This window comes from Copadichromis virginalis, linkage group LG5 (assembly GCF_057382275.1).
Source record: "Copadichromis virginalis isolate Kocher_CV1m ecotype Utaka linkage group LG5, C_Virginalis_male_GT1.1, whole genome shotgun sequence".
Taxonomy (NCBI): Eukaryota; Metazoa; Chordata; class Actinopteri; order Cichliformes; family Cichlidae; genus Copadichromis; species Copadichromis virginalis.
The window spans coordinates 5261597-5276252 of record NC_140622.1 but is presented as its reverse complement, the minus strand read 5'-3'; the positions used below and the strand labels follow the sequence as shown (position 1 = coordinate 5276252).

Here is a 14656-nt window from a genome sequence, read left to right as displayed (position 1 = left end):
CCTCTGAGCCTCTAAGGGCTCAGTTGGCAGGATTATATGAAAGGATTAGAGTCCGTCTAGCCCCAAGAGCAGATTACGGCAAAATAGGCGAGATAAAGCAGAAGGAAGCTGAGACTGCCTCTGACTTCCTCGATCGCCTACGCCCAGTTTTCAGACAACATTCAGGTTTAAATTACCAGGAGGAGCCACAAACACCATTTCAGCAACAGCTAAAAAATGCATTTCTGAACGGCCTCCTCCCAAAAGTGAGGGCCCACGTAGAAAAACACTGGGTCACACAAAATACAGGAAGTCTGTCAGATGCACTGCAATATGCTGAACACGCAGTTAAAATACAGAAGCAAAAAGAAAAAGGAGGCGTCTTTACTGTAGATCCAGCAACAGGATTGGTGGCATTCTCTGGAGAATACAGAAGACATAAACCAGGCCCCTACAAAGGAAAAGGAAAGGCAGGAGGAGGGCGAAAAGGAGAGAGAAGACTGAAAGACACAAGCTGCTACAATTGCGGAAAGGAGGGGCATTTTGCTCGCGAGTGTAGACATAGAAAAAAGGATGACACTGAGGAAGAGGATGAAAGAAATAACAAATGACTAGGAAAAAGCACAGAAGCAGAGAGCAATGAAAACACGGACGTGTATAACATAGAGCAATTGCTTTTGGGCTCTGAACATAAACCAACTGTAATTATATACGTAAATGGGCAGCCAATGACGATGCTCTGCGACACTGGAGCATGTAAAACTGTACTGATTAAAAAACCACCAAAAGTGAAATTCTCTAATGATACTCTGATAGTTAAGTCAGCATCAGGACATGTCAGTACTAAATCACTGACTGAGCCTCTACTCTTATCTCATGAAGACAGCGGCCGCAGCTGTAAAAACCAGTGCATATATGACCCATCTTGCCCAGTTAATCTTCTAGGGAGAGATGCGCTAGAGAAACTGGAAATAGGAGTATTGCCAGGACCAGAGGGCATGTATGCAAAGCTAATGTTAAACGAGAAACAAAGTCCAGCAGATTATCAGATTAATGTGTGTCAAGGACTCGGACAGCCTCACTACTACTGGACATTAGACCTGCCCTCACTAGAGCCTTTACAACACATAGCAAATCGATATCTGCCAACTCATTCAACACGACAGGACTACACTCAGTATCACAACACATTGAGGTTCAAACAGAGTCCAGGTCCTAATCCTGTGTATGACCAAGAAGTACACAAGCTAGGACCACAAATGCTGACATTACAGTACCTATATGTCACCCAAAGTGGTAATGCAGTGTGCTCTGTGCTGCAGCCTGAGGCAGTACAACGAGTAAATAGGATGCCAAATCCACATGTGTCAGTAGCACACAATGACAGTACTGAGTGGAAAGATTTAGGCCGCATTCTCACCCAAGTTGAAAGAGACAGATATGAAAAAACTGAGGACACGCATGAAGGATGGCTACAAGGTTGCAGAACGGGATGCATGAGATACACATTAGGGTGGGTGATCACTACCCACCCAGCCACATACATGACTGACAGCACTGATTTGCATGTGCAGGAAGATAGTGAAAACTGACATGTACTCTCATTAGAATTACACCCAGAACTACAAGAATTGCCCACAACACTATGGTCCACAGGATCGACAGATGTAGGATTAATTAAAGGAGCAGATCCTGTTGTAGTAAAAACTACTACAACCTACAGGCCAGTTAAACCACAATATCCCTTGACGGCAGAAGCAAAAGCAGGGATCAGGCCAGTAATTGCAGATATGGAAAAAGCAGGCATTTTAGTGAAAACAACTAAAGCAACCTGTAACACTCCAATCTTCCCAGTGAAAAAAGCAAACACAGGAAAATATCGCCTAGTGCATGACCTCAGAGCAATAAACGAAGTAACAGAACAAATCCCACCTGTGGTAGCAAATCCACACACAATCTTAAATCAAGTGACGCAAAAAGAACAATGGTTCTCAGTCATAGATCTGTCAAACGCGTTCTTCTCGGTGCCATTACACCCAGATTCACAAAATCTGTTTGGCTTCACCTTTGATAACGAAAAGTATACCTATACAAGACTGCCACAGGGTTTTCAGAACAGTCCCACCCTGTATGCAGAGGCATTAAAGAAATCTATGTCACTATGCACACTCCCTGCCACAGGGCAATTTCTTCTGTACGTTGATGACATTCTCGTCACGGGAGATACACGAGACAACTGCAGAAAAAACACCATGACTGTGTTGAAACATTTAGCACAGCAGGGCCATAAAGTATCACAGCACAAGTTACAGCTGTGGAGCCAAGAGGTCACATACCTTGGCCACAAACTCACAGGAGAGGGAAGAACACTGTTAGACAGCAGAAAACTAGCAGTACAGAATGCTCCAAAGCCTCTCACAAAACAACAAATGATGAGTTATTTAGGTCTCTGCAATTTTTGCAGATGCTGGATACCTGAATATGCTCTGCTAGCTCAACCTTTGCAAAACTTAATTTATGGAAAAAATCTAGCACTGAAAGATAAAATAGAATGGACACCAGAAGCAGAAAAAGCATTTAATGATCTAAAACTTGCACTGCAGACGCGCACAGTTTTGGCATTGCCAGACTATGAAAAACCTTTTTACTTGCATGTAGACGGAGGTGCAGGCTACATGAAGGCCGTTCTAACACAAGCCTTTGGGGAAAAGCAACGCCCTCTTGCATTTTATTCGTGTAAGCTAGATTCAGTGGCCTCAGGACTGCCCTCGTGCGTGCAGGCATGCGCAGCTGCAGCAGAGGCAGTTAAGAAATCCGCTGACATCGTCTTAGGACACACATTGATCGTCAAAGTTCCCCACGCTGTAACCTCCATCTTACTGCAGGCGAACTTGTCTTATCTCACACATGCAAGACAGCTCTCATACGTAGGCATCTTGTTATCACAGTCACACATTACAATCGAGAAGTGTGGTCAGCTAAATCCCAGCACACTTCTCCCCACATCAGAAGATGGTGAAAAACACTGCTGTATGGAAAAGCTAGATGAAGAAACAAAACCACGAGCCGATATATATAGCACACCACAGTCAACTTTCACTGACATTTTTGTAGATGGATCAGCTTCTAAAAATAGCTTAGGTCGCAACTGCGTTGGTTATGCAGTAACCACAGTAGACACAGTTCTGGAAGCAAGACCTTTGACTTCCTCTAACTCTGCACAAAGTGCAGAACTTACAGCTGTTGTGAGAGCATGTAAGCTGAATGAAGGAAAAAGCATAAACATACACACAGACAGTCAGTATGTCTTTGCAGCAGTACATCATTTCGCAAAGATTTGGCAGAACAGAGGCATGGTCACTTCTACTGGTAATCCAGTACAGCATGCACACCTTTTAAAAGAACTGCTAGAAGTGATAACACTGCCGAAAAAATTAGCATTGTGCAAATGTGCCGCACACCAAAAAGATAACTCAGAAATTACTAAAGGCAATAACTTTGCAGACCAAGCCGCAAAAAAGGCAGCACAACAACATATACAAACTTTAATATCTGAAACATCAACGTTAATACCACTTGATGTACTTAAAGATGAACAGAAAGCTGCATCCATCACAGAACAGAAAAAATGGTTAAGGTGTGGAGCACAGCTAGAAAATGACCTAATGACCTGTAATGGCAAACCAATACTGCCAAAATCTCTACACAAGACAGCAGCATTAGTGACACATGGCTTAACGCATTTGTCAACGGGTGGAATGATGAATGTCCTCTCTAAACACTTCTACACTCAAAATTTTGAAAATTCAGCAAAGGAATTCATCAGAACATGCATGATTTGCCAAAGACATAATGTACAGGGGAACCTCCGACCACAAAGAGGTCATTTCCCCACACCACCTCACCCTTTCCATACAATCCACATGGATTTTATTGAACTTAACGAATGCCAAGCATCAAGATATGCTCTAGTAATTATAGATGTATTTTCAAAATGGCCAGAAATCTATCCAGTCAAAAGAGCAGATGCAATATCAGTGGCAAAGTGTTTATGCAATCACTTCATCCCCACATATGGCATTCCCAGTCTGATAAGGTCAGACAATGGAACACATTTTGTTAATGACATCATCAGCAAAGTCTCTGAAGCTCTAGGATTTAGCATCAAACATCACTGTGCATATCACCCACAAAGCGCAGGATTAGTGGAAAGAACTAACGGCACAATAAAACAGAGATTAAGAAAATGCATGGAAGAAACAGGAAGACCATGGCCTGAATGTCTAGGCCTAGTAAAGATGTGGATGAGAATAACACAAGGTTCTCAGAAACTTACACCTTTTGAAATCATCCACGGGAGAGCGTTTCCATTGCCAATTACCAGTGAACCTATTAATAAATCAATAAGGGAAACTACCCTAGCAGAATGGATGACTAAACTGTTTGAAAATAAAGAGATTGTGTTAAACAACCAACTGCCGAGTGATTTCTCTCCAGTGTCTTGCAGGTTACAACCAGGTGATTGGATCCTGATCAAAGTACTCCAGAGAAAGAATTGGAGTTCACCAAGGTGGGAGGGCCCATACCAAGTCCTACTTACCACACCCACCGCCTGCAAAATAGCAGAAAGACCATCTTGGATCCACCACAGCCACTGTAAAAAAGTGAGTGACAATCCAGACGCTTAGACGCCGGCTCCCCTGGCTTCTAGGTGATCTATTGGTGAAGGGAAGGGCTGATTGGGTATATCCCGCCCTTTTTTACTTCTCGCCAATAGTCTACTCACCAGAAGTCTAGGTGTGCCTGGTCATCATGAAGACACTTGTCCTCCTAGTGGCCAGCATTGCGCTCCTAGTGAGCCTACTAACACTCACCCAGATGAGAGGAAATAAACAACACCACCTGCAAAAAAGATGGACACATGATAATTCGCATCTACGTGACCTGAACCAAGACCATAACCACCCATGGATGAACAACGCGTGGTATAGATATGTGTATGATAGAACACGCACCGACAACAGCACGGAATGCTATGTATGTTCACATATGCCAACAACAGCCGTACACGCAACAATATATGGAAAGGCACCTGAACTTGACGAAGCGATGTGTGTGTTCAACAAAGCAACAACTGGCAATTGCACACGCAGAGATTTGATGGCAACAGGACTGACCCTAAAAGGTCAAAGCACAAAGAAAGAAGACCTAATTCCATGGTGTAGTGACACAGACGTCAAACGTGTCACGAAACCACTTTCACAACGACGTATCCTAATTGAACAGACAACCCCTTGTGCCTACAATCTGACGAACTGGAACTACACCTGCAACGAAAAACATTGGGTAAACGTCAAAGCCAACAACACAAAAAACAAATCATTCGCCATAGTTTTGCCGCCGGACATACAGCACCCAATGTGTTTCAACTTCTCCGATGGAAACAGGAAACTTGGACGAAACCGCAACTGCACACAGACACTTGACCTGACCCAATCCAAAGGAATACACACCTTCAAAAATTGAACTTTCTGGGTCCAGGGAGCCGCTTGGGCCTGCGGGCCTAAAACCTACTTCATGCTCCCACCGAACTCCACCGGTCTGTGTGCACCAGTACTAATTTCAGACCACACCTTCAAGATCACAGCAGAGACACACACGTCAAGAGCAAAACGTGAAGTTGCTGAAGTCACTGAAGTAATGCCACATGACTCAATCTATGGATCAGATGTGCCCAAGAACTTCAAACTATGGACTGATGGTCAGAAAGTCCTCCACTCCTTGTTCCCTTGGGTAGGAGTTGGGAAAAACATGCTGAGGATCGAGACACTTGACTATCGATTTGGACTGTTCCTAAATGCTTCAATGAAAATCAACAAAGCGCAAAATGAAGAACTCGACGCAATACGCATTGTAGTGATGCAACACAGAGTCGCACTAGACATGATTCTAGCTGAAAAAAGGAGGTTTGTGTGTATTGTTTGACACTACATGTTGTACATACATCCCAGACAACATACACTCACAAAACATGACCGACGCTTTGAACACCTTGAGAAAGATTGAAGATGCTGAACAACAAGACTATGTCACAAGCACTGATGATTGGTTGACATGGTTACTAGGTGGTTCATGGAAGTCCCTTCTGATTAAAGGACTTGTTGGAATAGCATGTTTGCTTTTACTGTTATGTGTTTTCACAACATGTGTAGTACCTTGTCTGAAGAAAATGGTATCAAACATGGTGACAACTTCTATCAATGCTTATGTGATGATGTCTCAAATGGAAGAAATTTTGAAAGATGATCCATACAGTAATGTTTAGTTTAATTGAACACAGGACTGTTTTATGACGTTCAAACCGAAAATGTTTAGACAAGAGGTTATGAACTGACAAAAATAACAGTACTGTCATGTGAGAAATCTAAACAACAGGAGGGAATGTCAGAGTATTTTTGCTTTTAAAGGTTTTATTATTCATATAATAATCAGCTAAGAGTGTTTATATTTCTGTTCTGTACTCAACCAGCTGCATATTTTAATTGCTGGCTCCCTACCTTATAACGGAAACTGCTTGCCTTCAAATTATCAGTCTTTGCCTTCACATTGTCACTGTTTGCCTTCACACTAGCAGGAAACCGCCACCCACGAGTAAGAAACAACCTTGTAGAGAACACGAAGTTTTTTGATAAACCACACCTGTTTTCTTGACAAGATAAGGATGATATTTCCTTTTTTGTATGCTTCATGATGTGTATAAATAAAGCCAGACTGCACCAAGGAGGTGTGTGAGTCTCTCCCTGAGTCTCTCACCCGTGCACGTTTAAAACTGCTCTAAGTGTCTGAGTGATATTTCATTGCATCTGAGTACTTTGATAATAAAATATCTTTAACAGTTACTGATGGTGACCTTTGTTACTTTGGTCCCAGCTCTCTGCAGGTCATTCACCAGGTCCCCCCGTGTGGTTCTGGGATCTTTGCTCACCGTTCTCATGATCATTTTGACCCCACGGGATGAGCTCTTGCGTGGAGCCCCACATCGAGGGAGATTATCAGTGGTCTTGTATGTCTTCAATTTTCTGATGATTGCTCCCACAGTTGATTTTTTCACACCAAGCTGCTTGCCTATTGTAGATTCACTCTTCCCAGTCTGGTGCAGGTCTACAATACTTTTCCTGGTGTCCTTCGAAAGCTCTTTGGTCTTGGCCATGGCGGAGTTTGGAGTCTGACTGTTTGAGGCTGTGGACAGGTGTCTTTTATACAGATGATGAGTTCAAACAGGTGCCATTCATACAGGTAACGAGTGGGGGACAGAAAAGCTTCTTACAGAAGACGTTTCAGGTCTGTGAGAGCCAGAGATTTTCCTTGTTTGAGGTGACCAAATACTTATTTTCCACCCTAATTTACGAATAAATTCTTTACAAATCCTACCATGTGAATTCATGGATTTTTTTTTTCACATTCTGTCTCTCACAGTTGAAGTGTACCTCTGGTGCAAATTACTGACCTCTGTCATCATTTTAAGTGGGGGAACTTGCACAATCGGTGGCTGACTAAATACTTTTTTGCCCCACTGTATATTAATATTAATCATGACCAAAATAATGAGGTGAGCATACGAACAAGTAATCCTCCTCTAAACACTTCTACTCTTGAGTCTGTACGATGTAAATAAAAGGGCTGGCTATGCTCTAGTTGTCCTTTATCTGCAAAGGACAACAAATCAGAAAAAAGTTTTCTCAACATGACAGTGAAAAACATCTTTAGGCAGATGAGCTCAAAGACTCAAGACCAACATAGATAAAGATCATTTTTGAATTGTGAATCATGCAAAGCTACTGTAGTGGAGCCCAATTATAAAACATCTCATGATGAGCTCTCTCAAGACCTTTGCAACCTTATTCTTGTAAAACATACTGATGGGATTTGTTACAGAAGAATTTCTAAACTGCTGAAGGTACCAGTGAGCATTGTTGAGGCCATAATCCGGAGAAGCCGGCCGCGACCAGGTGCTCCCCGTAAAATTTCAAACCGAAGAGTGAAAAGAATTACCAGAAGAGTCATCCAGTACGTTTTCCCCTGTGTCATTTCTCATAATTACACATAATTTATGGACACCTATGGTTTGATGTCTTTGCATGTGTGGATTGGACGTGTGGTTACCAACATCTGGTAAGACTTTCTTGTCCTTGAGAAATATATTTACTTATACTTGTATATTATGGCTGCTGTAACAGTTACAGCATAAACCAATGTTAGCAAAGTAGAATGGGAGGCAGAGCCTTCAGTTTTCAGGCCCCTCTTCTGTGGAACCAGCTTCCAGTTTGGATTCAGGAGACAGACACTATCTCTACTTTTAAGATTAGGCTTCAAACTTTCCTTTTTGCTAAAGCATATAGTTAGGGCTGGACCAGGTGACCCTGAATCCTCCCTTAGTTATGCTGCAATAGCTGTAGGCTGCTGGGGGATTCCCATGATGCATTGAGTATTTCTTCTTCAGTCATCTTTCTCACTCACTATGTATTAACAGACCTCTCTGCACTGAATCATACTTGTTATTAATCTCTGTCTCTCTTCCACAGCATTTCTTCATCCTGTCTTCCTCCTCTCTCCCTAACCAGTCGCAGCAGATGGCCGCCCCTCCCTGAGCCTGGTTCTGCCAGATGTTTCTTCCTGTTAAAAGGGAGTTTTTCCTTCCCACTGTTGCCAAAGTGCTGCTCATAGGGGGTCATATGATTGTTTTTCTCTGAATGTATTATTGTAGGGTCTACCTTACAATATAAAGCACCTTGAGGCGACTGTTGTTGTGATTTGGCGCTGTAGAAATAAAACTGAATTGAATTGAAATTAGCAGAGCGATGAACCAATCAGCACCGTCTCCCAAGAATCTTCTTGGTTCAAACCCAAAATGGGCCCTTTTTGTGGAGAGTTCCCTCTCTGCCTGCGTTGGTTTCCTACAGGTACTACAGGTTCCTCCCCCAACCCAAGGTCTGTGGTCTGTTAGGTTACATATGTGTTAGGCTAACTGGTAACTCTAAACTGAAAACGGACGTCAGATAAACTAAAGTATGGCGAATAAAGCACTCTATGAATGTATGCTTAAATATGGCTCGTTTCTGAAGTGCTTTAAATGGTCAATAAGACTAAAAAAATTTTTTCTATAACTAGTTCATAACTAGCTAATGCAAGGCTATTTCTCTGTCCTCCTAATGGGGTCATTGACTCCTTTTATTTTCAGGTAATTGTGTTATTAACGTTGACATGACACAGCCAAGAGAAATTATAGATATGCTATAGTCGAAACAGGCAAAGCTTGCTCTCTTGTATCACCTGTGTGATCACGGAGGAGGAGCAGTGATCAACATCAGTTTTGTCCACTAACATCATTTAACTTCTGTCTCAAAATGACTGAGGCAGGACATGAAATGAAACAACGGGGGAAAAACAAACAAACACAAAAGGCTGCTTCAGAGCACATAGTGTAGATGAAATCTAAATCTAATAATTCTTGTGCCACCCTTGACGCCAAAACTTGCAATCAAGAATTTGTGATCATTTGCAACGAGTCTTTCGCATCTTTGAAGCAAGTCTGGCCCCCTTTAAACTGCAGGATTGTTTTAACTTCACTGGAGGGCTTGAGAGCATCAACAGCCTGTCTGAGGTCATGCGAACACACTTCAATCGGATTTCAGTCTGGACTATGCCAGTTCACAGCCATTCAGAGGTGCCCTGCTACTGGTCTTCCTCTTGTCCTGGTGCATAATTAAGTGAGCCTGAGCTTCAGCCACAAACTTATGGCCGGGCATTTTCCTTCAGGATTTTCTGGTAGAGAGATTCATGGTTCCAGTTACACCAAGTCAAACTGACAGGCCCCCGTTTGACTGCTCATATGATGTTGTTTTTATGGAATGCTTCTGTCTTGTCAGGCCACAGAATATTTCCCAAAACACTTGGGTGATCGTCAAGATATTTCTGGAAAACATGAGATGAGACTTTGCGTGTCTTGGATCTCTCCCACGAATGCCATTTTTGCACAGTCACTTTCTTGCATTCATGATTGTTGAATCATAAACTGAGGAGTTGTTTAGATGCTGTTCTAGAGTCTTGACGTTTTCACACCTTGGCTCAGGCGATTAGAGGATCATCAGGGGTCTTTTTTTCCCCTCTTTGGGGGGGAAACTCCCACTAGGTTTAAATCTGGGACTCCCCACCATTTGACCTTAGAACTAAAGAAGCTTCTCGGATGAGAGGTGAAACATCTTCAAGCAACTTAAAGAAGTCCAGACGCTTTTCAGTGCAAGCTCCTTTGACTATGATGACCTGGATGACTGAGAACCTTCACAGACACGCCCACTTAAAATCAATCCTTTGATTTTCTGGAAAATCGACAGTGCCCCTCATGTATGAACTCTGGTTGTGTTTACTGACCTCGAAACGATTTTATGTGGTGCACGGCGCTCGAAAATCTGTCAAAAAAAAATGTTTTATTACGACTTTCGTAAGCTACGAAGCTGATGGATTGTGGGAGCATTACGGCATTACGGCTCTCGTAGGCAGCCTCGCGGAGTGATACGCACTGTGCTTCAACATAATATTACTGTATTGTGTGTGTGTGTAACCTCTTGAGTTTTGTGGATATTAAACATGGTTATGCTGAGGATATGTCGGCTGAAGAACCACTGTCCAGTTTATACAGTTCACTGTATATGTGTCAAGACTACACATGTAATTGTATTAGTCTAGTTAGTAGTCCTAACTACTAATTCTAACCTATATTAAATGCTGCTGTATGTAAGCCTTGTTTGTATGGAAACCTGTTCATTCCACCATGTAAGGGCAACTCATAAAACTCACTGTTACATAAGAAGACACTGTGTCTATTTTTGGACTTTATGACCATCTCATTAAGTTTGATTATTTCAAACAGAAGGACTACTAGAAATAAACCATAGGACACATCAGCTTCTCACCATTTGTTTCCAGTGGTGTTTTATAGAGGCATCTCACCTCTTGACCTCTCAGCAGCTTGGGTTTAAACACACATAGTTCTGGATACAACCTGCAACACAAAGCAAACAGAAGATATATCATTATTCTCTATTCTTAGACAGTGAGACAAGCGGAGAGACGACACATCTAAAAGGATATTAATGCAGGCCAATGAAGCATGTGTGTTTGCCTCTAGGGCTCCAGCACCTAGTATTTTTGAGTACCACCACAGTCCAAAGAATGCTGTGGGAAGCTCATTTTCATTGAAATTCCAGTCAGACCCGTATCTGACAGACTACATCCGTTTTTGTGTGTTTAAAATAAAACCAAAATCAGAAAAAACTACATAAAAACCTTGCAGTAGGGGCCAAGTCAAGTGATGCCAGTCCAAGAGTGGTTCTCAGTGTCACACACTTTCCCAGTACTCAATCCTCTCTTATTGCTAGGATACAAGGTACAAAACCTTCCAAGTCTCTGCCAGAAAAACAAGTTGGTAGGAGGTAAAACAGGACTGCATGGACTGTTTATACACCACAAACCCTCATTTCTACCTCAAGTCTACAGCGTTTACTCAGTTATAATTGTTAAATGACACTGAAAGCTCGACTTTCTTCTTCATACAGTATATGGCTGCTCATTACCTCTCCTCCTCCACAGCCTGCCCGCACTCCACTGCTGGCACAGATTTATCTCTTACGAGTTCAGGCTTATCCAAAAGGGAGATTGGGAAAAAGACGCTATTCATGCCACTGAAGAGGCTGAACTTCAACCAGTGTACGTGTGTACACACACACACACACACACACACACACACACACACACACACCTTTTCCCCTGCCAGATTAAGAGCATTAGAAAGCTTGCTTTGTTGGTGGAAATCTCCTATATATGGGAATGAGGGTAAAGGTCTGGTAAGAGGCCAAGGACAGTATCATCATTATCATTGCTGTTGTTATTATTATTATTATTATTAATACTAATACTAATAATAATAACAATAATAGCATACAGGAGAAGGTACAGGTCTATACAGGCCAGAATATCCAGACTGGCCAACAGCCTGTATCCACAGGCTGTGAGGCTCCTGAACTCTCTGCCCCCCTCTCACGGACAATAACCATATCCAACTTCTTAATAGCAATGAACTGGTCTGCATTGGTGCATCATATCTTTATTCTCTTCCCCCTCCCCCCTCTTTCTTAAATAGATAACTATCATATCTGATATCATATCTCACAGTACAATAATATTGAATGGGTTGCATTGTTGTATTTTGTCATGTTTCTCAGGTCTTTGTCTGAATTTCTACGAACATTATTGCTAAGGATTGTCTTATTGCATTGGAGTCACACTGGGTTAAATATGTACACTTGGGTTTTAAGGGGTATTTATTATTTTCTTCTTTTTTTGGGGTTGTATGGAAGCCCCAAACGCAATTTCATTGTTCTTGACAATGACAATAAATAAATAAATACTAATACTAAATTATTATCATCATCATCATAATGGATACTTTATATCACACATTATATACACATGTTACCAAATGTCAATTCTCATCCAAATGTTTCTGATTTTTCCATCCAACAACATGCATCTTCCTGCACAGCCAATGAGGTCAAGCACGCAGATTCATTTGGTGACTGAGCTGGGAATGATCACATATAAACCTAAACACAGGCTCCTTTGACCCCTGAGGGTGGGGGAAGCTAGTGTTTATATCTTATTTATAAAGCTGCAGCTCCCTGGTGGAAAAGTTCCCTGTGAGGATTATACTTGGGAAGCAGTTACGAGCCTAACAGAGCAGAGGCAGAAATGACTGGCACATTCATTTATAAAAGAATTTTTCCAAAAAATATAGAGTGGCTTTCTTTTTCCAGGATTACCAAGTTAAACTAACATTACTGTAACAGCGCTAGAATTAAGGGATGTGTTCTCTAACCCTTCGACTTTGCAGGCCCCAGTTAGCAATCTACTATTTTCACAAAGCTGCAAAACAAAAAGCCAAAAGCACACTAAACTGGACCACTGTGACACTTACAGAAATGTAGAAAAGGTTTCCCATTCCTGCATCAAATAATCCAATCAGACTCAACTTCAAAGTTTCAGACACCTGAGAACTAGAAAATGGACTCCTGATTCAATTCCCCTACATTTGGACTCGGAGTGGAAGCCTTCTAACTTCAGCACGCCTTGGGCATCCGCCAGATGTAAGAGCGAAGAAATATGTGCCTGTAATTGCTTTTATCTAAATGTTCTTTTATGTAATGGACTCCAGTCTTGTTCTAGTCTCCTCACTCAGTAGCAATAAATTATGCACTTTTCCAGCAGTTATGAAAGATGCAGGCACCCAAAGACATTTGGAAATACAATAAAGCTAGAAAAAGACACTTTAAGCTTTACACCCAGAATATACACTAATACAATGACCCCATCATTAAAGCCTCGCTACACTGGAACTAAGACCAGTAGGTCAATGGCTATCTCACTAGTGTCTAATTAAAAGTGCTTTGAGTGCTCAGGTAGATCAGAAAAGTGCAACTTAAGAACCAGTCCATTCACCATTCAGAAAGTTCACCAACAAGTCGTCCCAGTACTTCCTGTCTACTGTACAAAACTATTAACAAAAACAGAAGAAACCCCAACATAAAACACACAAGTACCAAAGCAGACTTTGTGGAGATGAGCCCAATTATGGCTTTTATGACAGATTTCCCCAAACAGTAGAACTGAAGCCATTTCCTGTATGTTATGCTTTTATTATATTTTAGTTTACTAAAAAAAACTTCTTCCACGCTTAGTTTTTAGGTTTTATTTCAGTTCACTATAATAGTTTGGTTCATATGCAAATTGTCTGAGTAGACTGTTCTGGAGTGTAGTAGTGTTGAATGATTGCAGTGTCAGTGGGGATCCATAAACCACAAATGGCTCCAAACAAGCAGCTTCCCACAGAGCTAAGAGACCATGACTACACTGAATATGATGAGCGTCCAAAGACAGCGCAAGCAAAAGGGACAGATTTAGTGTAAATGTGCAAAAAAAATAAATAGTAAGGTAAATGTACTAATATATTGTTAAGGTCATGATAGTAGTGGGTGCTGAAGCAGATGAATGGGACCAGCAGGAGAGATTCCCTGTAGCACAAACCACGCCTGCCAGACTCCACAGCACCACAGAGCATTAAACTGAGCCATCATCTGCTTCACCGAGTCCATCTTTTCATTCATTCTCAACTCAGTTATCCTGTTATACTCAGTTATTCTGAAGGAGACGGATGAGAGCAACAGCAGAGCAGGGCACAGAGTATATCTGAAGTGAAAAAGCTGGCCCAGGGCTACAGAAGGACAATCGTAAAATTGCGAGGAAGGGGGTGAGGAAAAGAGGAAGGGGATACAACGAGAGAAAAAAAAGACCAGAAACGAGTGCAGACAAGCCTCAGTGCTCACTGAGAACTGATGGAATGTGACTAATGATAATAAGCCAGAGAAAGAATGAGAGGGGGCAAGAGGGGAGTGAAGCTAGAGGATGAGGTGACCACATGACTGTCCCCGCCACCAACACATGACCCTACGCTGTGTCACTGCATCATTTCATGTCTGGCACTGATCACCACCTGCACTCATGTATATATCTTTCTACGTAGCACTCATAATTCTTATTCTCATGTATATATCTCATGTATATCTCA

General features: G+C 41.9%; 1 protein-coding gene and 1 pseudogene across 1 annotated transcript in view; one reads left to right on the top strand and one right to left on the bottom strand.

Annotated features, from left to right (window-relative positions):
• The window catches only part of plxnb1b (plexin b1b), a 110171-nt gene that overhangs the window by 40046 nt on the left and 55469 nt on the right, over nt 1-14656 (bottom strand). Inside the window, exon 2 of the mRNA XM_085455604.1 lies at nt 10950-11038. The gene's annotated coding sequence lies outside the window, so the exon portion shown is untranslated. The remainder of the gene's footprint in view (nt 1-10949; nt 11039-14656) is intronic.
• Nucleotides 4792-6812, top strand: LOC146708787 (uncharacterized; annotated as a pseudogene).